This window comes from Balaenoptera physalus (genome assembly GCF_965194825.1).
Source record: "Balaenoptera physalus genome assembly, chromosome: 9".
Classification (NCBI taxonomy): domain Eukaryota; kingdom Metazoa; phylum Chordata; class Mammalia; order Artiodactyla; family Balaenopteridae; genus Balaenoptera; species Balaenoptera physalus.
The window spans coordinates 54231219-54254803 of NC_138888.1; the positions used below are offsets into that span (position 1 = coordinate 54231219).

Consider the following 23585-nt stretch of genomic DNA (forward strand, 5'->3'; position numbering starts at 1 on the left):
AGCGTGCTTGGGTGATGCCAGTTGCTATGCCGTTGGAAAACTCACTGAACTCCTCTGTGTCTGGCTCTCCACTTCTCTGACGCTGAGCTACTGAAATGCTTACAACCTTTTATTTGTACTGCTGCAATAGGAGGAAAAAAAGATTAAAAGATTCATGGCAAATATTTAAGGAAATAGTAACTGAGTAACTGGACAGAACACATTGGTTTTACAGATCTTAAGGAGGTATGCCTGGGGGCAGAGTATAGCCTCTCTAGTATAATGGCAAGAGAAGATTTTAATCGGCTGATTATATACATCACACATATTGCACTGAGTTATTTAAATAGAATTCTTTCTTTGTGTAAAGGTGCCTTTGGAATGTACCGTGATGTCACAACACCGTCGACTTAAAATCCACTTTGCAGTGGTTTAGCTCAGGTGTACACAGCTGAGCTTTGACAGGAAATGTGAGCGTGACAGATGTGCTCACAATTTGATCAGGCTGTCAGTGGTGTTGCCAACAATGATCAAACTGTAAAAGCAGACCCGAGAGCGGGATTTGTGCATGAACGGCAAAATTCCTTATAGTATGTAATAGAAACCACAGCATTTTGGGGGGGAAAAAAAAGATACTGTTTTTGTTTTCAGTTACTTCAGGGTAATGCTGCTTTTGATTTTGCTTGACTCTGGTGTTTATATTTATTCTGTATGTGATTTTAAAATAAAATCCCTTGGGCTAGTCGTCATTCCTTCTGACATTCTGTGAGGCACATTATCGTTTTGAAGCAAATACTGCAGCACAGATTACCCTGCATGGTTAGGCAGTGCAATTAATGGTGGTCACAGCCATGAACATCTACCTGGTGGTATAGCTGGTCAGGTGGACCAAACCAAGGAGGGAAAAAGAGGAGGGTCGAAGAAACACACGGCTAAATAAGCCACAGAGGGCTGTTCTTTCATTCAGGACCCAGAGCACCTTGAATGGTGGCGGGGTAGGGGGTGGGAGTGGTCTAGATTGCTGACGGACACAGAACAGAGCTACTGTCTGTGTAGTCTTTATCCAGTCCTGACTACAGCTGTGGGTAGAAAATTGATCTGTATCGGAAATACAATTTTGAAAATCTGATCCTGGAAAAACTGTTTCTCTTGCGATCTGGGGTACACATAAGAATTTAGTTTTGGATAGGTTTATCAAATCTGCAATTGACTGATCTTTTTCCTCCTTTTATTGTGAATGACATGACCACATAATATTGGTTAGAACATCTGTGCCCGTGTCTTTAAAAAGAAATTGAAATACTGAGCATTAGAAATTACATTAATAACACAGGTTTGGTGATAAGTGATTTACCTGAAAAATCTGTCTACATTTATAATCAGTAATATGTTTCATTTTAAACAGAAGCGAAGGAATAGAGAAATTTAGTCTGTCAACAAATATTTATGATGTGACATGCAATGCCAGGCGGTACTGTTTGAATACAGAGACGTTCCAGACAGAGGCACCGTCCCTGGGAAATTTATAGTCAGTCTGGAAAGTTGAGACACAGAGATCTGAAAGGTCAGACACCCCCAAGGATGTTATCCCAGTGATCAAGGGAAAGGTGAAGGCTTCCATCAGCACGGCCATGTCCTGGTCAGGGTCGTGGAGCGAGTCTTCACAGGAGAGGTGGAAACTGGGCAGGGCTTTGAGGGATGGCTGCTTCCGTAATTCCCAGGTCCTTACTGGGACTCCTGAAGAGTTTTACCACAGCCCTTCATTCAGAGACTGCCTCTGCCTTTTTGTAGCAGTTATTTTCATAATTTCACAGGAAGTTCGAGAAGAAAGGAATCATGCCCTCAACGTCCTATGCAGGTAGGGTTGCCTTTGGCAGCTGTCTTTTGCGGATGGAATAGTGTTTGCACTGTGGTTGAACGTGGCATGACAAAGGATGTAGTGTAGCAGAAATGCAGTTTTTGGTTTCTCATTGTCTCATTTCTGTTCAGCCAGCTGAGAGATTGGATTTTCTCCTCCCAAAATGAAAGACAAAATTTACGGACCTGAAAAAGAACAGTGTACTCTGAATCAACTCCCTTAACAACAGTTTCCACATTTTATAAAAGAATACATTAGAAGGAAGATTCAGTTTTATGGGGCGATAGCAAACCTAAGGCAGTAGAGTACAGAAATAGTAAGAATTATAAGTATTTAACACAGATTTTAGTATCTTGATTCCTGTCCTCTTAAACTGAGGAATTTTACCTTCTGAGGTTTACCTGCGGTAATGCATGTGAGACATCAAGAACATCCCAAAGGCAGTCTGCATTGTAGCCGACCAGAAATGCTAAAATTAGATGATTCTTTGGGTTTACCAAGATGCCTTGGGGTAGAAGGAGTGGCATTTTTTTTCTTTAGGTTTTTTTCTAACCTTGGCGATATCTAATTTGTAGTTGCTAGTATACGGGCTTTGCCATTCAGAGAACATGTTCTCAGAACATTAATTGGTGTTTTAATACTCATTAACTTCTGTGCTGAGTGCATGGCATGTGCAATGTTTGACTCATCCACACCCTTGGTGAGCTGACTATTGAACTAACGGTAATGTTTTTCTGTAGCGCTGTGTTCTCACAGTTAGGAATAGGTCAGAAATCTTCAGAACATGTTAGTGAAGAGTGAATGGGGGAATGTTTTCAAAAAGAACGTTTTGAGAGGATACAGTGCTTGCATATGATTAGGAAATGGCCTTAAACTGAATCAGCTGTTCTTGACGATTTTGTGCCTAAGCTTTCATGTTATTTTTTATAGTACGCTTCGCAGTGACATATTCTTGCATAAACAGATTCCTGCCTTTCTTTAGAATTCTCTTTGTCGCCCAGCCATCCTAGCTTGATAGCATAATATTCATATTCAGAGGGCATATGTTTGTATCTGTTTCCTCTTTAGATAGCAGCTGTGTTAAAATAATTTGACTGTAAAAGATGATAAGAAGAGTCTAGGTTTTCTTGCTATCTTATAACAGAGAAATAGGTTATGGGGCCCAAGTGCGTGGTTGGTGCAGTTTCCATACCATAAATAAATCCTCTTCCATGTTTTGAAAAAGGACATTGCTTTGCAGCAACCTGAGAATATGTAACCCACTTAGAGTAAAAATCACAAGGTGGCCTTGAGAATTGAGCAACCAAATCCCCATAATGATAGGCCTGGGGAGATTCCTTGAGCCTCCTGCGGGCTTCCTTGTTGCAAGGTGGAAAACAGCTTGAGGCACTTAAATAGTGCCCACTTAAGTATATTCAGTTTTTGTTTAAATTTTTCCAAGAGTCATGGCTTTTGAAATCCATAAAAGCTGCGGGTTGCTGAGCTTTGCTAATACTGAGGTCAGTAGATTTCAGATTACTCACAGCTAACAACTAGCTCCAGCTCCTTGCTAGAAAACTATCCTGGGAAAAAGAAAGTTCTATTTCATTATCCTATAAAAACAAAGTAGAAAGTCACTCCCCTCTTACTAGTACTGAATGAGTAGTGTAGTTGTCATCTGTGAATAGTATGTGCTAATGGTGCTTATCTTTTGCCATTTTAATAATTATTTCTGTTTTTAGAAATGAGTCTGAATCTCAAGGTGTGTTACTCAGATTAGATTAGATTTCTCCTGTGAGCAACAGGAGAAAAAGTCAAAAATAACCATGGCTTAAAGGAAAGAGATGTTTATTTTTCCCTCTCACTTAAAAGAAGTGCAGGGGAAATCAGTCCAGGAACAACTTGGTGTCTAAGGTGTAAGAAATCCAAGCTCCTTCTCTCTTGCTGCTTTATCCATACATGGCTTACGTTCCCGCCATCACTTCATGGTCCTAGAAGGCTGCAGGGGTTCCAGCCATTTTATATCCACTTTCCAGCCAGCATGAAGGCAGCAATAGGGAAGAAGAGGGAAGGGCGGATGTTTGCCCTGTTTGCCAGAGGTGACGTGTATTATGTCTGCTTTCACTTTATTGGCGAAAACGTACTCACGTGGCCACACTTGGCAGAAGGAGGTTTAGAGATGTAGTGCTGATGCCATGCACTCAGCACAGGAGTTAATGAGTATTAAAACACTAATTAATGTTCTGAGAACATGTCCTCTGAATGGCAAAACCCGTATACTAGCAACTACAAATTAGATGTAGTTTTATTCCCAGAAAAAATGTACCAGCTAAAAATTAGGGCCTTATTATCAAGGAAATGCGAATGGATATTGGCGGACAACTAGCAATCTGCCACACGAAGCAAAACAGGCCCTCAGCAAAAACTTGGTGGGGACCCTGAAACCAAGGAATCCAAACGCCACCTGGTGGCCAGGTTTCTAAATCTCGGTTTCCCATTGGAAAAACTAAGACTCCAAAAAAGTTGAATTTTCAAATATTATCATTGTGAACAGTAGAAGTCACACACTACAAAGATAGAAGCACCCTGTAAAGAGGCTCTCCTGTCCCAAGAAGAAAGACATTTAATATCACCTCTAGGACATGAGTATTCGCTGTTCCTGAACGCTTGTCCTGACTTTAGCAGAAGTGATGCAAGAGTATATGAGACTATCTGAGCATTAAAATCAAGATGAACTGAGAGGCTATCTCTGACATGATGAGGAGGCCAGGTAAGCAGTGTCCTGATGGCTCTCCAGGTGTTTTGTTCTGTGCTGGAGTCATCTTCCTGCCTGGGGTACCAACTCCCAACCACCCGCCCTGCCCTTTCCCTGCAGAGGATGTGGACACAGGCCAGCCTCAAGAGCCTGCTATTTGGAATAGAAGCATGGCACGAATCAGCCTTTGGGCAGGTGTTAGGTCCCGAATTTCATAGCCGCCTCTTGCTTTTTTCCAGATGGTATGTTTTTCCACTAATGGTTTTGGGCTCTGGACAAATTGCACATACATTAGGGTTCGTCTGTTTGAACCCTCTCATTTTAAAGATGAGGAAACTAAAGCTCAGTCTGCTCAGTGTTTTAACAAAGGTCACACCATCAATAATCGACAGAGCCAAGACTAGAACACAGAACTCCAGAGCTGTGCTAATCCTGTGCATTTTGTTATGAGGATAAGTTATTTGCTCTCTCTAGCCTCGGTTGGGATTTGGTTTTCGTTTTTGTTTTTTCCACCTTTAAAATAAACAAATTAGCCTAAAAGCCTCTAAATCCCTAAGCTTCCTTACCTCTAAAAGTATGTTTCTACATCAGGTAAAGATCTAGTGAGTACTTTGTAGAATTTTATGGGACCTATTAAATAATAAAAATACTCTCTCTGTGAAAGGAGAGGCAAGAAGGGCCCATAAATTCATTTTTAATGACTTATAAATATTGTTATGATTTATTTAAATATTCACTTCCAGTCTCCTTGCTGCATTTTAATGGAGGTCCTCATTGCATTATCCATTTATGTCATATATATTATACACATAAACATTTATACATTTATGTTTTAATGTATTAAAATATACAGAGGGGCTTTATTTAAGTCTTAAATGTTGGTCACCACGTGGCAACTTGAAACTCCATTTAAAGTCTGTTCGGAAGTAAAATCTTAAGTATTTATGTTTTTGCTTTTGTCATCTTTGCTGGACTTCCCCCAAGATATTATTCAGGGGTTGGCAGTAATGCTAATTCTGGCACTCGGTTGCCTCTGATTCAAAATCAGAAGAATATTCACAGATTTATTTTGGAAACTCTAGCCCGAGATGTTTGCTTCTTATGCAGTGAGCCTGGAAAGCAACTTCAGTGCCCAGAGCAGGAGACCTGCTCTATGGCTTTTTCTTAGAGAGGGACATCCATTCCAGTGTCTGTCTGCAGATTTCTGCCTTCTTCATCGGTGAAGTTAGACAAAGAGTTAATAGAATCGGGAGGGTGTCTAGAAATCTGATAATTGTTCAGATTTCCTCTGCATTGAAAAGGCTCAGCAGGAGAGAGTTGGGGCTTATCTTTCTCCGGCTTTTCTGTGACAATATCACTCCTAGCCCCAGGGTGCATTTTATGTAGGTTGCCAGCTAGACAAGTGTTCTTTGGCTTCCTGCTCTGCTCGACCTTTAGGGCAAAAGGAGAGAAGAGACCATAGTGTGGGCTCTTTACCTGCCACACAGTTTCCTCCCTGCCTTCTGCCTTTGCCTGGAGCTGCATGGATGGTCGGTGGTTGATGGCAGGAATACCAAGCCCTGGGGATAGTCCGTTACCTCCCTGGAGGAAAAGCCATTTCTGGCCTATCACTGGTCTGTGAAGAAGGGAGGAAATTTTTCCCTAAGTATAATCTTTTGATGTGGATCAAGTGTGCCCTGACATGGGTTTAGTGAAGCAGACTTGATCCTTCACTGTGCACTCCCAATGCTGACTCAATGTAAGGAGTAGATTAGAAATGTTGTAACAATGATAAGCATGATGGTGCAGTATCGCGAAGTGGAAGGCATCACGAGGGTATTAAGCAGGGACACACGCAGGCTCCTGGTCATTGTCAGTGTCAAGTGTGAGCTCCTCTACCAACTCTTGGTGCCATCCTTCATCCAGCCCACAAAGGTACCGCCTCACCACCCTGAGTCCCCACCCCAAACACTGCACACCACCCAGGCTCAGCTCCTAAACGACCCTTGACCACCATTCCCAGACCCGCCTCTGCCTGGCTCTCCTTCCTCTGTGCGCCATGCTGGCACTGCTTGTCTTCTTTACTTCGTTCTCTGAAACGCTACACATCTTTCAGTATTCAGCCAAGTCCCAGCTCCTGCATAGATGCCTCTTCTTGTTCCTGCCCTTGGGAACTCAGTCAAAAGCAAAACACAGGGAGAGGGGATATTCAACTGGTGCTTGAAAACATAGCATGGGTGTGTACACATAATATGCCAGCCTCCATGCCAGGGTTCTCTGCATTATCTCATTGCTTTAGAGAAGAACCATCCCTGGAGACCTATACTCTTGTGATCTCAGTTTTCTGGATGAGGAGCCCGTGGTGTAGGGAAGTTAGATGAGTTGCCCCAAGTCACACGGTGGCATAACCGGTGCGTAAGCCAGGTCTCCGATTCTGCAGTGCTCTTGAGCATCTGAGCAGCTGTGCCCACCTCCCTGATCAGGCTGCCACAACTCAGCAGTCAAGCACCCTGAGGTCGGTAGTTCTAGGTCTCCATGTAGAAATCAACATAAGACATTGTGGTTTTTATTAAGACTGTAGAGAAAGCTTCATCATTGACCTTGGTTGATGTCTCAAAAGAAAGAACTGTAAATCATCTACTCAGGCTGTATTGATAAAGGCAGCCCAGATTCTTATGCATTTAAAATCATCTGCTACTCAAGTCTGCTAAGTAGTGAATGATGCCTTGTGTCCTCCTTGCCTCCAGCTGCCTTCGTTTGTATACATATGTGTACAAACATAAATATTAATCTGCATACAGACATGTTTTTAACAGAATATACTCTTTGATCCCAGTTAAGGTAGTGGGGAATTCTGAAAGTGAATCTCAAACAGAAAACCGTCGAGGGTGCAAGTAAAAATCATTATATACATGCTGCCTACATCTGGACCCTCCGCTTCTGTGTGTTTTGCAAAGGATATGTCTAGTTCAACTGTAAAATTTAATGTGAATATAGCTAATGTAAATATTTGGAAGAGATTAGAGAAAAGTATAAATGCTCTGAACTGTGGCTGGTGTGTTTGAGAATGTGCAGGTCTAGCTGTGTTGGAAGCACCGACTTTGATACGTTGCTCAGAATCTTCAGAGATAGGAAGGACAGGCGAGTGTTACGGGGCATTGCCAGAGCTGCCTCCACTCACCCATCTAGACTTTGACACCTTGTTCAAGTTCATTTACGACTGCCAGCTGGTCTCCTTCTCCTCCTCACCTTGCATCAGAAATTCTTGGTCTGCATTGATTGGTGGAGGTGGGATGGGGAAGAACCACTGCATTTATGCAGTCCCTGTGCGTATTAAAAGTGTACTTTGTGCCAAGCGTTGGGCTAGACACTGGGAATGTAGCAGTGACCTAGAGAGACGTGGTCTTTGCTCTTATGAGGAATATGGGCAAAAGCAAGTGAACAGAAAATAAATGTGAACGTTGCAAGTTGGAACAAGGGTTGTGAATGAAGTAAACAATGACTGTTGCTGGGAATGACAGAGGGGCCCAGTGTGAATTGGGCCAGTCGTCAACAAAAGTTCCCTTGAGATTTCATTTAAGCGGAAACTTAAAAGCTAAGAAGGAACTAACCATGTGAAAATGAGGGGAGAAGAGCCCAGCAGGTTGGAGCAAAGGCCCCGAGTACAAAGCGCTTGGCTTCAGAGAGGACCGGAGAGAAGACTGGGGAATGGTGAGTGGAGGAGAATGGGGGATGGGGGGGGATGGCAGGGTTTTGTGGCCATGTTAGGAGCTTGTTTGGGATCCCAAGTGCGGTGGGAGTCCCTACAGGGTCTTTACTGGAAAGTGACATGTTCTGATTTAAGAAAACCATCATCCCTTTGTGGAGAATAGATTTAAAGGGCAAGGTGTGGACATGGAGAGAGCTGATATACATCTGTAACAACAGACCAGGTAAGAGATAAGGTGGCCTGGATTAAAGTGTAGCCTTTGGACATGGGGAAAAGTGTGTTTGGAATACAGCTGGGAGGTAGAGTCAGCAGGATAGAGTAAGGGATTGAATGTGCAGGGGAGAGGGGAAGGGACACATCAAGGATGACTCTGAGATTTTGAATCTGAGTAGCTGGTATCATGTATCAAGTTGTCAGCAGTGGGTTGGGGAGGATGGATTTGAGAGGAAAAATGTTTTGGACCTGTCAAGTTTGTGGTGCCTGTTACATTTTCATCCAGGCAATGATGTCAAGTATGGAGTTAGATATTTGGGTCTTATGGTCTAAGGGTTGGAGTGATAAATGTGGGCATCTTCAGCATGAGTGTGCTGTTTAAATCCAGGGGCAGGAACAGAGTCACATGGAGGAGCATGTAAGAGTGGAGAAGGCTCAAGGCTGAGCTCTGAGGAGCCCCACATCTAGGGGTTAGTTGGAAGAGGAAGAGCCAGCAAAGAGCTGGAGAAGCAGCAGCCAGAGAGATGCAAGGAAAACCAGCAAACCGCAGGCCGGGTAGACCAGCAAGCCAAGAACGGTGCATGAAAAGGAGGGAGTGGCAGGCGACACTCAGTGTGTTCGGTTGGTCAATAGGGAAGAAAGAGGAGTTCTTGAATTTGACAAGGTGGGTTCATTGATGATCTTGACAAGAACACTTGCAGTGAGCAGTGGTGGCTGAACAGGGTATACTGAGAAAGAGGAGAGAGGGTGTAGATGGTGTTCATATATATAGACGGACCCCGGCTTACGAAGGTTCGACTTATGATGGTTCAGCTATATGACGGTGTGAAAGTGATACACATTCAGTAAAAACTGTACTTCGAATTTTGAATTTTGAGCTTTTCCTGGGCTAGCAACATGCAGTGAGATACTTTCTCGTGATGCTGGGCAGCGGCATTGAGCCTCAGCTCCCAGGCAGCCGTGTGATCAAGGGGGTAAACGACTGATACACTTACAGCCATTCTCTTCCCATACAGCCATTCTGTTTTCCACTTTCAGTACAGTAGTCAATAAATTACATGAGTTATTCAATACTTTATTATAAAATAGGCTTTGTGTTGGACGATTTTGCCCTAGTGTAGGCTAATGTAAGTGCTCTGAGCACATTTAAGGTAGGTCAGGCTAAGCTATGATGTTCGGTGGGATAGGTGTATTAAATGCATTTCGACTTAGATATTTTCAACTTATGATGGGTTTATCAGGATGTAACCCCATTGTAAGTTGAAAAAGACTTAAGTATTGTTTTCTTATGGGTGGGTGTTATTGAGGGATTGGGGGATTAGCTTTGCTCTCATATATTATTTTGTATTGCCTTATTTTCCTAATTGTAACAATCTTCTATTAATGCTGTAATCTGAATGGCTTACATTTTAATTGATGAAAAAATTTTTTTAGAAAAAATAATCCCCCATAGGTTAACTGAACATCTCTGACTTTTAACAGCTGTGGTTTATACTTCACACTCTTCCTCCTTCTCCAGACTGCTTTTCAAATTTGTCATTTTCTTCCTGTAGAATAACTTGTATAGCTGTGCTAAAAAAGCAAATCAATCCAAAAAATTAGGTTTTAATTTTATAAGACATTGACAAATGGAGCCTTCCATAGCTTTCATGGCCATGAGTTCAGGATCAGGGAGAAGGTATGAGAGAAGAGGAAATGGAGAACCATGTGTACCCAGTCTTTTGAGAAGTCCAGTGGCATGTTATTAAGGTGGGAGAAACCAGATTGTTTTGGTGTGTCGATGGGTTGGTTCCAGAAGGAAGGGAACCACCATAGGAGCCGAGTTCTTGAGAAGGTGAGGGGATCTCAAGCCCTGGTGGAGGGACTGGCCTTCAGATAAGGAGGGACGTCTCCTCCATTCCACCAGGAGGGAAGGAAGAGAATGTGTGTGCGAGAGTGCCTGGGGGCCTCAGAGTGGCATCTCCAAGTACCGGCTCCCCACTTTCCTTCTGTGAAACTCCCTAGGCCCTGAATTCTCTGTCTTCTCACCTTTTTTTTTTTTTTTCTCCAAACAATTTTTGAGTTTCAACTCAAAATCAAAAAGTAGTTTTGAAAAAAAAAAAAAATGCTCATGAAGAACCTAGGGGCAAGACGGGAATAAAGACACAGACCTACTAGAAAATGGACTTGAGGACACGGGGAGGGGGAAGGGTAAGCTGGGACAAAGTGAGAGAGTGGTAGTGTATATATGGACATATATACACTCCCAAATGTAAAATAGGTAGCTAGTGGGAAGCAGCCGCATAGCACAGGGAGATCAACTCGGTGCTTTGTGACCAGCTAGAAGGGTGGGATAGGGAGGGTGGGAGGGAGGGAGACGCAAGAGGGAGGAGATAGGGGGATATATGTATATGTATAGCTGATTCACTTCGTTATAAAGCAGAAACTAACACACCATTGTAAAGCAATTATACTCCAATAAAAACATTTTTTAAAAAAAGTAGTTTTGAAAATTTTGAAATACATACATTTTGTTATGTACTCAGTTTAGGAGTGGGAAGACTCAAATATCGAGTGTTAGGATTTTCTACTCACTAGGAATGGCTTCCTTCCTAACTGCTCTTTTCTATCAGTCAGGATAGGCTAGGCCATTGCAGTTAACAGGCACCTCTAAAATCTCAGGAAAGCTTGTATCTCATGCTGTCTGTGGGCCATCAGCCTGGGCTCCCTCCAGGCCCTGCCCAAGGAGCCTCTCCACCCAAGCATGGCCTGTCCCTGTGATGCAGAGGGAAAGTGTATCACGCACCTGCTGTGATGACTTCCTTTTCTGTACAAGTGTCACCTCCCAACCCAGTCACACATCGTTGGCCAACACCATGTCCTGGGGACAGACCAGCCTTGGAGTGGACAGATGGCAATGGCCACCCTCCATGTGCCGGGAGGAGAGAGAACAGCACTGGGGGGCCCGCCCTGCGGACACCGCACATCCCCCCCCAAGAGAGGGCAGAGTAGGCCCTCCGTGGAGTGTAGGGTTGCCTCTGCACCCACCCTCATCCTTTGACCACAGCATCTAAAATTCTGTCACTACAAATCCATTCTGTTAGTTTTAAGCTTTCATTTTTCCAAGTATTTTCTTCAGAAATACAAACAGCTCTGGAAAACCTAGTGAATAGTCAACGTTTCTTTTTTCTCCAAGGACCTTTATTATTTTCTCTGGTGGACTCGAAGTTGTAGGAGAGTTTGTATCCTGAACGCAGTGTTTTTAAAGTAATGTTTACTTTCCTACTTTACTTAATAAAGAACACACAGAACTGCCGATCAGCCGCACAGCCCGAGTTGCTGATAACCGCAGTCTGATCTGTGCAGCCTCGTCTTACAGGTCTGCTTCCCATTGGGCTTCTCCAAATGCTGCCCATAGCTCTCGGACCTCCATTACTCCTCTGTGGACCCATCTGGATCCAGGAGCTGGGATTGGGCCCACGGTTCTCGGATGCCACGGGTCTGTGAGAGGAGGGCACGATGATGCTAGAGGCAGGGAAGCAGACTGGGGGCTTGCAGCCACTAGTGACCCCCTCGGCTGCATCACAGCCTAGCCAGCCGCTGGCCTGTCCGCATTCTCCTTAATTTTTCCATCTGTCCGCTCCAGCCCCTCCTTGCCCCCTGCCTTTTTGTCTTACCCCTCAGGCCTCCTCCCTCTCTCCCCAACCCCTCCAAGAGCTGGATCCCCTCCGTGGCCGCTCTGTCCTTCACGGCCACAGGGCTGGCCAACAGCAGGGTGTCTCTGGGAGATGAAACTGGCACGCTCTGCTCGCCTGCCCCTAATGTGGCACTCTTTCTTCAGCGGGAGAATACACGTGTGATGTAGCCAGAGTCTTCCCTTGGGGTGATGTTGGTGAGTTACAGCCCTCTGTAAATACGTTACCCCACAGTATTGAGGGTTTGGGGTGATGTCAGCTTGCGTGAACGATTGATGTTGTTATTGATACAGTGGTGGGCAGGCTTCCTGGCTGGGGTCAGTATGAGCAGGCAGGGCAGCCAGTTCTGAGATCAGTGGTCAAAAGGCAGTGACTATTTGCTGTTGTTTCATAGGTTAGTGTGGCTTCTTATTAAATAGCACATCGCTTATTTGACCAGCCTTGAGAAATGCCCACGGATGCCCACGGTCTGGCCCCTGCCCTCTCCCCCTTGTCCACTCAGCTGCAGAGTGGCCGCCTCACTTTGTTTGCCTGCACGCACTCACACTCCCCGCCCCCCAGCACCCCCTCCTCTCCCCACTCCTTCTCTCTGCCTGGAATGTGTGCCGCCCTCCTGGCCCACCCCTTCACTCCCTCTCCCTGCAGGGATGAGAGACCCTGCCCCTCTCCATCCTGTGTAAGAGAGCAGCCCTCTCCATCCCAGCCCCACATCCAGCTTTATTGCTTCCCCACTGCACTCATCCCCAGCTGACATTATCTCCTCATCTGCTTCTGTGTTCATTCCTCTTCCCCTTAGAAAGTGGTTTTGCCCACTGCTATGTCCTCAGAGCCCAGAGTAGGTACATGTAAATACTTAACAAATGAATGAGAAAGGCCACAATAGATGAAGCAGTGTTACATTGTCTAGTTATCATTGCCAGAAACCTATACATGAAATGGAACATTTCATTTCTGTAAAATTTCTGTGTCAGACCATCTCCCTCTCCTCTCTTATGATAATTGGTTCTGTCCGTTCAAAACCAACAAATGTCAGAAGATGAATGTTTACCACCATTTGAACTGCTGTGAAATTTTCTGCGTGATCTAATCTTTAAGACTATTTTGGATCGTAGTCTGACAAAAGCAGGAAATAGCACTACTTTTCCCTTTTACAGCATCAAAGTAAATTTTTCTTTATATTTTCCTTGCACACATTTATTGTGTTGTTGTCACCTGCTTACAAATGTTTGCAAATCTTTTAGACAAGCTGAGCAATAAAAAAAAGCAGTTCTACTAACATGTAAATTCCATTGACCCATTCCTTGTTAAGTTTTATGAGAGTTTGTGATCATTACTTTGGATTTTTTTAATTACTTTTCCCAGATTTTGGAAATCTAACTTGTTTTCTAAAGCAGCCTCTTATTTCATGCATTCAATTTCCCTTTCCTTCTTCACTTTTTAACATCTTTATTGATTTGTGTATATGGTTTTTATAAGGTCTTTCCACACTGTGTTAGTCTATGTGAGGTCCCAGAAGACCCTGTGCCTAAGAGAGAAGCCAAAGGTTGCTTAAGACAGTTTTACTAATTAATACTGATTTAAATAAAATGGAATTTTCAAGTAAGGAATTACAGTGAGTATCTAGGAATGACTGGGTGAAAAGGTTGCTTAAGTAAATAAACCTAATTGTTTCACAAACATTTATTAAGCAACTACCTTGTATCTGGTTGTTTCACAAACATTTATGAAGCAACTACCTTGTATCTGGCAGTGCTGGGAATATAAGGGAGGATAGAGTTTACTAGGGAAATGGGGATATAATCAAAGATTTTTAGCAGTTTGCTTTCAGTTGATCACAGGTCTTACGGGACCCCAGAGGAAGAGGAGCATCTAAGACTGTTCCTGGGAAGAAGGGCTTCCTGGAAAGGAACTTTGGGCAGACGGGGAAGGGCGCTGGAGGGAGGAGAGCTCGTATACAGCAGAGGTATCCTCAGCACCACAGCTGGAGCCTAGTGGCAAGAGATGGGCCTGGAAAGGGAGACGGGTCCAAACCCTAAGGGTCTGGTGTGCACCCAAACGGGGTGAGGTTTTTATCCTGTATACAGTGGGGAGCCCTTGAAAGGGTCTGTGCCAGATGCACATGGGGCATCTGCCAGGTGCTCAGAGAATTAGGGTCAGGAGTCGGGCAGAGTCATGAGGGCTGGCAGGGGTGGTGGTGAATGAACCCATGGGCACAGCTTAAGCACCTCAGTGGTGTGCGTAGAAGGGGCAAGAGGTGAGAGCAGCCAGCCAAAGTCTGGCAGCAGCGGACTGAAAAGGCTGTGAGTGGAGCCTGTGAGCCTGGCCGCTTTAATGGAGTGAGGGGGGGTCTCCTCACAGTCCTGGGCTTTGTGTGTTCATTCCTAGGCAGTAGAGGTATTACACAAAACGCACTAAATAAAAGCTTTTGAACTCAGCGTGCTGGCTTTGTAGCCAGCTTTTCTGCACACACAGCCTTGATGCTTCATAAGCATCAAATGTTCTCCGTCCGCCATCCTGAATGCCATCTGTCATCACTACAGCACAATGTTCTTTTCTAGATCTTCCATGAACATGATTCGATTATTCATCTTAAGCTTTCATTTTTCTTAGGCTTTGATCTTCACTGCCTTAACGCTGCCTTGATTACAGGTGATAATAAAAAGGTGTGTGTGTGTGTAATCAAAAGTATATTATTTCCACATTTTAAAACATTTTTAAATGAACAGACAAGATCGTCCGTCCATGATAGTGCTGGGGTAAACAAGGTAGTGGGAGGCATTTCGTAGCCATCAGAAAAAATTATATATGGTTTCATTGATGAGATTTTTGCTACTGTTATTCTACTGCACAAATATAAAACATTCACACAGCCAAGCTTAGAACGGAAAGCAAAGAAGAATTGGTGCTTGTACCTTCACGGTAGGATTTCTGAACTTTGTGATTTGCCTTCATTTTTCCCCATTCTCTTTTCCGCCCCCTGGTGAGTTGCCTCCCAGTAGCTGTTTGTGATACTCGTCTAAGCCTCTGTTCTGTCCCTTCTAACGGACCATCTCTTTGCAGCCTGCCCTCGCCAGCGCGAGTCTACTTCTGGCCCCATGCGCCCCAGTGGGGGAGTGAAATGCACTGTGTACTCGTGAGCTTCCTAATGATTGTTTTTTAAGCAACATGAAATCATCTATGGTGGGTTTCTTTTTTTGCCTCTTATTCACCTGAGGGGGGTCTATTTTGATGATTTGCATTTTTATTGTCTGAGAGACTCTAGGTAGAAGTAGATCAGAGGGTAATAGCAGCATTGGATGTGTCCAACAGAAACCCACAGGAATGTCTCTGTGCCTGTGAATTTTACTTGCAAATTCACCTTTTCAGTATTCCAGTCATTCATTTTTCTACAACGAAATTATTTTGTGTGCATTTGCTCCTCGCAGTGTTTTGCTGCATCTCAGTTTCCCCTTGGATGTACAAATCAAAAATGGTACCTGGACAATTGTGCCAGCTTCCTGGTTCGGGGGCTTTTGCCAATGCTGTCCTTGATTCGGGGCCATCCTTGGCTTTGTGCAGGTTATTCCATCCCCCACCCCACGGCTGCAAACTGCTTGATTGCAGACACACCGCTCCCCTTTCTCCTCTTTTAACATCTGTCTCTCTTTAATAGTTCACACTCTTAAGAATGCATAATGGCCAGCCACAAATGTTTAAGGTGCGAAGTTCTGTTCTGTTACTGAACAGTCTGGCTAGAGTTTGTCTTTTCAACATTGGTTATTAATTTTATTTTTCTAGTGCAATAAAATAAGTGGTCTGCTGTAGGTGTGAGTTAATGAGGATTTGAAATGGATTTCAAGCATTCTTGTCGGGTGTTTATGATGCAGTTGCAATCTCATGAGTCAATTACCAGAACCAAACAGTGCAAGAGCCATGAAGCTCATCCACCGTGGCATTGCTGAATTAATAGATTAACAGCTACACACAGGAAAATGTCAGATGTTAAATATTTTTCATTAGTGATAAGTTGGAAGTTTGGGATCCCTTATCCATGCTTATACAGCCTCTTAAGTACCTCAACCAGAGTTAATTTATATTTTTTTTACTTTTCAGCTTACAAGCACTGTGATGCCAGACTCTAGATTGCTGTGTTTGTATGGACTTTTTAAAAATTTTTATTCAATTTATTTAAACTAAAAACAAAACAAAATAGTTCACCCATTTTTCTCCCACCCCCCACCTCTGGCAACCAACACTCTGTCCTCTGAATCTATGAGCTTAGTTTTTGTTTTTGTTTCGTTTTCTTAGATTCCCCATATAAGAGAGATCATATGGTATGTGCCTTTCTCTGTCTGACTTAATTTCACTCAGCATAATGCCCTCCAGGTCCATCCATGTTGTGGCAAATGGCAGGATTCATTCCTTTTTATGGCTGAGTAATATTCCTCTGTGTGTGTGTGTGTGTGTGTGTGTGTGTGTGTGTGTGTGTGTGTGTATCTTACAATTTTTTTATCCATTTATCTATTGATGGACACTTAGGTTGTTTCCATATCTTGGCTATTTTAAATAATGCTGCAATAAACATAGGGGTACATATATCTTTTTAAATTAGTGTTTTCACTTTCTTCAGATAAATACCCAGAAGTGGAATTGCTAGATCATGTGGTAGTTCTATTTTTAATTTTTTTGAGGAACCTCCATAACCATTTCCCATAGTGGCTGCACCAATTTACATTCCCACCAACAGTGCACAAGAGTTCCCTTTTCTCCACATTCTTGCCAACACTTGTTACTTCTTGTCTTTTTGATAATAGCCATTCTAACAGGTAAAGTGATATCTCATTGTTTTGATTTTCATTGCCCTGGTGATTAATGGTGTTGAGCATCTTTTCATGTACCTGTTGGCCATCTGTATGTCTTCTCTGAAGAAATGTCTATCCAGATCTTTTGCCCACTTTTTAATTGAATTATTTGGTCTTTGCTATTGAGTTGTATGAGTTCTTTATATATTTTGGAGAGTAGCCCCTTACCAGATACATGATTTGCGATTATTTTCCCCCATTCAGTAAGTTGCCTTTTCACTTTATTGAAGGTTTCCTTTGCTCTGCAAAAGCTTTTTGGTTTGATGTAGTCCCACTTGTTTATTTTTGCTTATGTTCCTTTTGCTTTTGGTGTCAGATTCAAAAAATCATCAAGACCCATGTCAAGAAACTTACCATCTATGTTTTCTTCTAGGAGTTTTATGGTTTCAGGTGTTATGGTCAAGTCTTTAATCTATTTTGAGTTAATTCTGGTGTATAGTGTAAGATAGTGGTCCATTTTCATTTTTCTGCATGTGGCTGTCCAGTTTTCCCAACACCATTTATTGAAGAGACTGTCCTTTCCCTATTGTATATTCTTGGTTCCTTTGTTGTAAATTAGTTGACCATATGAGCATGAGTTTATTTCTGGGTTCTCTATCCTGTTACATTGATCTATGTGTCTGTTTTTGTGCCAGTACCATACTGGTTTGATTACTCTTGGTTTATAATATAGTTTGAAATCTGACACATGATTGCCTCCAGCTTTGTTCTTTCTCAAGATTGCTTTGGCTGTTCAGGGTCTTTTGTGGATCCATACAAATTTTAGGATTTTTTTTTCCTATTTCTGTGAAAAATACCATTGCAGTTTTGATAAGGATTGCATTGAATCTGTATATTGCTTTGGGAAATATGGATATTTTAACAATATTAATTCTTCCAATCCATGAGCATGGAATGTCTTTCCATTTATTTGTGTCTTCTTCAATTTCTTTCATTAATGTCCTGTAGTTTTCAATATATAGGTCTTTCATCTCCTTGGTTAAATTTATTCCTACATCTTTTATTGCTTTTGATGCAATTATAAATGGGACTATTTTCTTAATTTCTCTTTCTCATAGTTCATTATTAGTGTAAAGAAATGCAACAGATTTTTGCATACTGATTTTGTATCCTGCCACTTTACTGAACTTGTGGATTAGTTCTAACAATGTTTTGGTGGAGTCTTTAGGGTTTTTATATATATGATATCGTGTCTTCTGCAGATAGTGACAGTTTTACTTCTTCCTTTCCAATATGGATACTTACTTCTTTTTCTTGCCTAATTGCTCAGGCTAGGACTTCCAATACTGTGGTGAGTAATTAGTGGCAAGAGAGGGTATCCTTGTCTTGTTCCTGACCTTAGAGAAGAGTTTCAGCTTTTCCCCATTGAGTATGTTGTTAGCTGTGGGCTTATCGTATATAGCCTTTATTATGTTGAGGTATGTTCCCTCTATACCTGCTTTGTTGAGAGTTTTTATCATAAATAGATGTTGAATTTTGTCAAATGCTTTTTCTGCATAAGATTTTTATCCTTCATTTTGTTAATGTGGTATATCACGTTGACTGATTTGTGGGTGTTGAACCATCCTTGCATCCATAGAATAAATTCCAATTCAATATATTGTTGGATTTGGTTTGCTAATATTTTGTTGAGGATTTCTTTTAATGAACTGCCACTTAAAATACTTTTTCTTATGTTTGATTGAAGCATGGGGTCCAGTTTGAGCATTCACTTCCACATTTGTCCAGCATTCATTTTCTTTTTTTTTTTTTTAAAGTTACTTGCCTTTCTTTTATTTATTTATTTATTTATTTATGGCTGTGTTGGGTCTTCGTTTCTGTGCGAGGGCTTTCTCTAGTTGTGGCAAGCGGGGGCCACTCTTCATCACGGTGTGTGGGCCTCTCACTATCGCGGACTTTCTTGTTGTGGAGCACAGGCTCCAGACACGCAGGCTCAGTAATTGTGGCTCACGGGCCCAGTTGCTCCATGGCATGTGGGATCTTCCCAGACCAGGGCTCGAACCTGTGTCCCCTGCATTAGCAGGCAGATTCTCAACCACTGCACCACCAGGGAAGCCCCAGCATTCATTTTCTAAGTGCCTACTGTCCTCTGGGCACTGTATTAGGTATAGATGTAAATTGATGCACGGCCCCAAGAGGGAGATGCATTGAGGGCACAATAGTTGTGCCATTGAGGGTTCAAGAGGAGCCCCTGGGGAAGGGGCCAGAGGATTTGCTGATCCCTTGTTTACAGTGGCTAAGAGCATGGAGTCTGGAGTCAGACAGCCCAGGTTCAAATCCTGACTCCATCACTTATGAGATATATGCTTTGGACTATTTACTTCTCTGTGTCAAAGTGACTTCCCTAAAAAATGGCGTTATTCGTGGTATAAAGTGTGAATTAAAATGAGGGAATATTTATAAAGCCCTTAGAGTAGTGCTTGGTACATGGGAAAAACTATATAAGTGTTTTAAACAAATCAAGTAAAATAAATACTGTATATCGTGACCAAAGTAAGGACTAAGGAAAACTCTATTGTGAAAAATATAGAAACTAAGTGGCAGGCATTTTAATATTTGTTTTTAAATGTATGGAAACTTTAGTCGATAGTTAACTTATATAGGAATTTACTATTACTAGGTTCTGTCTCCAGAGCCTTGGATAACTTTTGTTCCCTGTATTTTCAGTTATTTTGACTTTTTCAGGTAGAGAGGAACTTTATAACAATTAGGGAAGTTCCGAAATGAAATGACCTGCCATTTGTGCTGTTGTAAATTTCTTTCTCATTACTAGAAATATCCAAGCAAAGGTTGAACCTGCCTGAGATGTAGCTCTGGGGATGCCTGCATTGGGTAGGAGTAGATGGGGGTCAAACAAGTGAATTCCTAAGAGCCGATGATTTTGTTTTTTTGCGGTCATACTTTAGTCTATTCAGGCATGTGACACTGGGAGCCAGGGTCTGGAGACGTGAAATGGCAGTCTCACTGGAGAAGATAGTTGGGAAGGATTCACAGATGTTGAAGGCGGAGAGTAGAGTCTCAATTGCTAGTCTCAAACGTGGACTTCATTTTGTAGAAAATGGGGAGGCATTGCATGTTTTCAGTAGGGGAATGACCTAGATTAAAAGGAAGATTTTTTTTTTTGATTGCGGGGAGATTAATCTGGTAACAAGTATCCAAAGATTGGAAGCAAGAGTCCTGTTAGGAGACAAGGCCACCGTGTGGATAGGCAGGGCTAGATAAGATGACATGTGAGAGGCATCCAAGATGACTTTGAGCCTCAGGAACTGAGGCTGGCTGGTGTATAGGAGTTTGTGGGATCGGAAAGAGAGTGTTTAATATGTAGTTCTAACTCATTTATTCAGTCAACAAATAAATTCATAAACAAATGTTTATTGAACGCACATAGTGCCCTGAGGATGGACTCATCGTGCTGTTTTCATGAAGAACAAAACAAACACACATGCATTCCACGTGCAGCCTAAAAGCCCATTGTGGAGAGCCTCATTACAGGGCCATGTATGCATTCTTTGAGAGCACCTTAGAAACAATGCCTGTTAAAAAACAGAAACTGCTTTCTCTGAACCTCTGCATATAGTAAGTAGGTCCTTCACTTTTATGAAAATGTCTGATTGTGTGTTTGCCTTGACCACAAGGAAATCAGGGCAGTGGAACTGAAGGTAGCTTTTAGGTTTCACAATCAAGTCATATTTATTCATCATAGCCCCTTATGTCTTTCTACCTTAAAATACATGAATACCTCTAAACTCTAAAAACTCATCAAAGTGCCATGTTCCACTTGTGTCTGTACCACTGGCTTTCTTTCCTCATGTTCAGAACCTTCCACTTTCTATTTCACGTCTTGCTGCACAGTTTGAGGCCGGGAATAGGTTTATTATTCCAAAGAACAGATGGCTGAGCCTTTGAGAGCCGGTGCATTTCTGCAGAGACTATGCATGTAGCACTTAGCACATCGTTGGTGCTCAAGAAATGTCCCAAAAATTAAAAAACAGATTTTTTAAATAGACTGACTTCGCTGTCATTGAGGTGCCCCACAGTTTTTTAAATCTCCAGCGTTACAAAAATGTCCAGCCATCCTTTGGAAAGCAGAGTAAAACAATCCAAAATAAACACTTCCCTTTATATTTTCTGTCCAAAGGTGACCCGTAAACTCTCCCCCACTCCTCCAAAGTTAAAAGTCTAGAAAAGAGATAGGGTTACAACCTTCCAATGCCAGGCTAGTATTTTTAACCTAAGCACAGCTCAGAAATGTGCAGCGCCTCCCGAAGTTCTTCGTATACTTGTTTTGCAAGCTAATGGGGGCACAGAGGTTGCCTTCTGCCCAGTTCTGTGGGTGATGGAATGTCTTGTTCCCTGTTTGCATTGAGCATGGAATTTCTGAGCAGCTCTGCTCCTCGTCACATGTGTCTGCCATCCTTGGCACAGGCCACACAAGGGGCTCTGTCAAGTCTGATGGGAAGGGAAGCTCAGCGCCCTTTATGAACATTCTCCTTTCAGTCCGTCAGGCTCTAAAATTAGGCAGGAGTCGCTCTCACCAGACATTCCTCTCTGCGAAGGGCTTGCCCTTTACAGTTTTCCTTCACCTTGCGTGGACGAGCACATCCCATTACCCGTGATAACGAGAGTCCTGGCGTTTGCCTCAGAGAGCACCAAGTCTGAACCAGATTAACTGTGGGGCTGAAGATTGTCTGTTTGGGGAACTTAAATGGTCACACATTGTTCGAATGTGTTAGCAAAATTGATTTTATTACTAAATGTATTATTATCTCCAGAAAAGTAATCATTTCAGCAGAGAGAGCTGATCTTGTCATAACTGATGTCATTCTCTTGAAGAACAGTCATGTTCCCTTGGTTTGTTATGTTCACTTGCTCCTCTTTTTCCTTTAAAGGAAGATGTTTTTATTTCCTCTGTATGAAGCCAGATTCACATGTTATGACAGCTGGACATGCATACAGATATACATGCATATCCAGAGAAAGACCACTTGATATTTGGTGATGCCTCAGCACAGTCATGCGGACAATAGGGATGGTCATTTCTGACATTTTTGACTTATATAAAGTATAAACCTTTTCTCTGTTTTCCTCAAGAGCTTTTTAATTTAAAGGATTCAGATCAAGGATCGGTGAGCTCTTATCTGTCAGTCATTCATTAGAATAATGGTTTTAAATGTGCAAAATTAGAAGCTGCTTTAAATTGATCACTTATCAAGTTGGGGTTAGTTTTTCTTATGATTCTCTCAAGCATTTTTTGTTTCATTTCTGAAGTGAATTGTGTCTTTTAAAAATACTACTGAAACTGAATTTTTTTAGTAGAATGGCATGGCAGGATATAGTGGGATTTTTATTATTGTTTTAATAATCTGTCCTCAAGGTGGTAACACTGATGACTGTTTGGAGAAGGATCATCTTTCTAAGCAGACCCATTCTGCTTTAAAAAATAATAACTCCTGTATCTGGAATATGGCTTTTGACATGCTTGAATGAATCTCCTTTTCAAGAGGGTAACAAAAATTAAAAAGCGAATAAAGCATAGTATTTGTGCCAGAATACTTGTCCCCTGGATTCCCTAGAGGCCAGTGATCATTGTCTTGGGGGTGGGGGTGGGGAGAATATATTAAATCTACATCAAAGTTTCTAACATTTGCAAAATTTTGCATAATTACACCCAGTAAAGATGCTTACAAGGAAGTAATAGCTTGAAGTGAATTACTTTGTACTAGGGTAGAAAAAACTCTGGACCAGGAACTTGGTGTTAATTTTATGCAAGCCAGCAGTGTTACCTGGCAGTTATCTTTATGGATCTTGGGTTTCTCATTTCTAAAATAAGAGAGGGTGACCAGCTAGGTGAGGTCCCAGAGTGACATTCTCTCCTTGTATCTGAAACATTTATTTATTTATTTATTTATTTTTGTTTTTTGTGCATTGGGTCTGCGTTGCTGCGTGCGGGCTTTCTCTAGTTGCGGCGAGCGGGGGCTACTCTGTTGCGGTGCACGGGCTTCTCATTGCGGTGGCTTGTGTTCTTGGAGAGCACGGTCTCTAGGTGCGTGGGCTTCAGTAGTTGTGGCATGTGGGTTCTTCCCAGACCAGGACTTGAACCCGTGTCCCCTGCATTGGCAGTCAGATTCTTATCCACTGTGCCACCAGGGAAATCCCTAAAACATTTTAAATACCCAGAATTTGGGATGATCATCTTGATTCCCCAGGGCTGAGAAAGCTGACACCAGCTTTCTTTCCCGGGTGGAACAGTCTCGCGACTACTTGAAAATACCCATCTCTGTCCTCTATCGAGATACAGCGTGGGCTTCCCAGAGGGTGTGCTTCCTTATTGCCTTGTTGTGCTGAACGTTCTTGGTTTTAAATGTGGACTAACATTGTTATGCTGCTGTGAGAGTCTACAAAATGAAGTACTTAAGTTTTAAAGGGGAGGAACACGGAATTAAGGCAGGAAACATTCTAAAGTCCATGTTTGATCAATCTCTGGTTGGCTTACTAATGTCTAGAACTAACTGTGGCTTTGAATCGCTGTCGTGATGTTTATTTTTCATCTGTGGTGTCCCTGGTGAAGGCTGCATATCAAAGCACGATAAAACAGTGC

At 42.5% G+C, this 23585-nt stretch overlaps 1 protein-coding gene and 1 long non-coding RNA gene across 3 annotated transcripts in view; both read left to right on the forward strand.

Annotated features, from left to right (window-relative positions):
* The window catches only part of PREP (prolyl endopeptidase), a 136847-nt gene that overhangs the window by 86221 nt on the left and 27041 nt on the right, over positions 1 to 23585 (forward strand). The gene's annotated exons all lie outside the window — the stretch shown is intronic.
* Positions 11099 to 21966, forward strand: LOC309667217. Its single transcript, XR_014267631.1, has 2 exons — positions 11099 to 18709; positions 19043 to 21966. It is a non-coding gene; the product is annotated as an uncharacterized lncRNA (long non-coding RNA).